We start from the raw sequence: 3,983 nt of genomic DNA, 5'->3' as shown, positions 1-3,983 counted from the left end.
TAATTCAGATGCATTCATTTACTCTTGATTAGTGGATCAGGTTCTTCAAAAAGTGAGTATTTATTTTATTTTATGACATGTAGCATTAATAATGTATTACCTTTCTCACAAGCTGCTTTTTAAAGAAAGCAATAAAAATATGCAGGGAGACAAGACTTCTGAACAGATATTAAGGAACCATGGAGCCACTTAAGCTGTCATTTTGAAAATAGTCTATTATAACTGCTGTTTCTCAGGGAGGAAAAATACAATCTTGATAATGCAAAAGGGTGAGTAACCTGGGTTGAACAGATGATGCAATGCCAGCGAATTACAGTACTGCTTTCCATACAATAAATGACAGAGAGGCAATTGTATTCCATGACTTCGCTGTGATGAGTATGTGTTTGGAGAACAGCTTTGAGTGTTTTTATGAAGTAGTATGTGGAATTTCTCTGCATTATCAAATACTGTTTGAAAATGGCAGTGGGAAAAGGCCAAATAAAATTACGAGGACCAGTAGTAATATTAGTTATGGCAAATGAAAAATAAATCACAGCTGCAAAGTCTGAGGACTTTAAAGCCTGCATTCAAAGAAGAGTAGAAGTTTTTAAAAACATTTGCTTATGCAGAAACTCTTCTGAAGAGGGGCCATTTCTGCAGACATATTAAAGAAGTGGCTCCTGGGAGACATGATTAATCTCAGTGAGCTGTGAGCACTGTTAATTGTCCAGATGTCCTTGACAGACTGCACAAGCACATGAGAAATGCCCTACTCAGTGAGACCAGAAGTGTGTCCAGCTCTGTGTTCTGGCTCGGATAGGGACAGCTGGACATGCTGCTTAGAAGGAGCAAGTGAACTCAGTCTATCTTCTGCTGTCCAGGCCCCCCACAATCCTCCAGCGGTCACACTTTTTGTGTCAGCGATGTTAGAAGCTGTACCCCTGTCCATCCCTTTTAGTATCTGCTTATAGATCTGTTGTCCATGAATTTGTCTAATCCCTTATTGACCATGCTGTTGCTGTCTCCCTGTACATCCTCCTGTGACAGATATGTAGGTAAGTACGTAGGTAAGTTAACTGCAACTAATTAAAATGTTGCTCTCCCTTGTGAGTAAAATCTTCATGTGTGCTTAATTTTTTTGAAAATAAGATTTTCATTCTAGCCTAAAATATGAAGAGGTGACAAGGACAAGGTTAAAACTAATAATAGTAGAATAATATTTACATCCCTTTAAGGATACAGTTTTTTAGATAGAGAGCCCAAAGGGGAGCATCTGACAGTGTAAGAAGTTGACTGTAAAAGTTACCATGTTAATATAAATTTTAGTGCTAATTTCATTCCCTTATGGAATTCAAGCCCTAAAACTTCATGATAGCTTTAGAAACCAGGATGTCCTTTGTTGACAATTTCCATATTGACTGCCTTCCTTGAACACTCAGTTAGCATAACTGTTTTCTCTTAATTTCACTTGCTGATAATTATATTAAGATTAGGAAGGCTCAATTACTTTTGCTAGCTTCATTTCTAGCATCACACTTAAATTACTCTGGAATGCAAGCTCCCTTAAACAGAAATTGAGAGGTAAATTTGTTTTCATATTTGCTAAAATCTTTTTTTGTTGCTGAAATTGTGGTAGTTGTATGGAAAGACCAGAAAGGAACAAGCTGCTGTAGTATTCAAAGATATTACCCAGACCTTTTCTTATTCTCCAGCTTTTCTTAACTGTGCTGGTTAAGGATAGAAGCATGTGATGTAATACTTACTGATTTGTACAAATCACCTTTGTCATAGTTGCTTCAATACATATAATTTTCCATAGTAATAGTACTACTATAAATTAACACTTTTCAGGACTAAAAAGTAATTTTACTACACCATCTACTGTACACCATCTACTGTAATAAACACATGGTTTTCTTTTTTTAATAAACAAGGTTACAATAACCTTGATTATTTCAGCTTTTTTATTGAGCAATATAGTAACAATCTACTTATGTCAAACTTCTTAGACTTATGCTGAACAGCTAAAGCCTCTCTAGAGGGTCAGCACTCGATTGATCACTACATTTTAAACCCTTTATGCAAACTATTAATTATAGAATCAATAGTCACAAACTCTGGCTGTTTAAATTAGCGTTCATAAACTGAGTAAAACTGGGCACATTCCTCTGCAGAAAAATTTGTAAGCCCTTTAGTTACTACAGCTGCCATAAACTCCATTTAAGAAAATGGCAAATCAAGTTTATAAAGTCTGTGTGAAATACAATATGAATATGTAACTTTATCATGTGCCTGCACTTCAAGTTAAGAATTGTAATGTAGCTGTATAAAAGAATAATGTTCCTACACTGGATATGAACTTTCTGCACTGAAATCACACGCAGAACTTCTTTGAATTTATATTTGTTATTATATTTTTATGTCACATCTGGTCTGTGAAGGTAACTATGACTAGGCAACTAAGTTGTAAGGATTTGGGAAAAATTTGAGAAAAAGATGAATAACTCACAGTAAGAGGAGTATTTTTGAGTAGTTAAAAAGGTTTATGATACAAAGACTAAAGTTGAGGGGAAGATGGAGAGGAAATGATTTAAAAATATAAAAAAATACACAGTACATATTTACATTACTGTGCATATTTTTGCCCAGCTGAATGAGAACCAGGTAAATGCAACTCTCATGTTATTAATCATTTCCTTCATACCAACATCCACTCTTTCACTGCCTGTGCACATTTCTCATGTTAAACTTATATCTCAGGTCATTTATCATCTAAGAATTGACTTGGAGAATACTACTAAAGACGCTTTTCAATCCCACTGAAATCACCATTGCATGTGCTGCAAACTTTCTACCGCTGGTGTTACTACAGCTGGTGTTACTTTAACTAAGTTGTTTCCAACCACAGCCAACTATGACCTTATATAATAGGTGTTTCTGGAAATCTCATGAGTTGAGGGCCTTTCTGGAAAGCAGAAAGTTGCCAAACCTGGCAAATAAGTCCTAATTTTAGTGCCACATGCTCTAGCATGTGAGGCAGATGTAATAAGTAAGGCAGCTGCTATTCAGTTACAGGGTTTTGGCAGCTCATGCTTGACCTTGTGGAGAACATGCAGTGTTGACACAGTCCAGCAAGTAATGAATTAATAATTAGTAATAAATTGTCAAAACTAATGGTGCAGGCTGGAGTAAACTTGTGAAACTTAAGTGAGAAGGAGTTTGAAATGTGCATAGAAGGAGCTGCTAAATATTGAAACAATTTACTGGAAAAATAGATTCTAGTACTTTCCCTGTTAGAAATGGCACTGTCGGATTTGTGTAACTGTACAATGTGGATGATGGCATTCCAAGAGATTTCCAAGTAAAGGAGACCTGAGGATATCGCCCAGGTCAGTCCAATATGACCTTCTCACTGAAGCGCTATTTCCCTGCACGTGACCTTCCTTCAGGTGATCAGCTGCTAAACTGAAGCTGGGGGAAAGCAATTTCATTGACATAATTGTTTTCTTGGTTTGTTGCAGCCACAGGTTGTTCAGATGTAAGCACTTAGCAAACAGGTAAACTCATAAAAATAAGACACTTCTTCCCCATTCAGAAGAATTTTCTTTTTTCATGAAGAGACAAGACTATTTACCAATTTCTCTGCATTATGGCAACGCTTCTTGCAGGATTTTTTTGCTCTTGATGTTTCTCCTGCACAAAGAGAAACATTATTTAATGTTTTCATTTGGTTCCTCTATGGTACAGGTGCACATGCCTAAGCACAGTTGGCTCCCTGTTAGCTTTCCGAAAGACTTGTCACAGAAAAGAAAGTGATGTGCCAGCGCAGCATTTAGCAAGGGAGTGAAGAAAGGGAAGTGGAAACCCAGCAACTGTACTTACCTTCTTAAATAGATTCTGTTTTACACTATAGGAGCACGCTTCTCTGCACGGCTGGCTCTTGTGCTAGTTAAGCAAAACTTGTCACAGGAAACAAAAATATTTGCCAATTTGGCTTTAAT

This window comes from Gymnogyps californianus, chromosome 9 (genome assembly GCF_018139145.2).
Source record: "Gymnogyps californianus isolate 813 chromosome 9, ASM1813914v2, whole genome shotgun sequence".
Taxonomy (NCBI): Eukaryota; Metazoa; Chordata; class Aves; order Accipitriformes; family Cathartidae; genus Gymnogyps; species Gymnogyps californianus.
Note: the sequence above shows the minus strand (reverse complement) of the source record.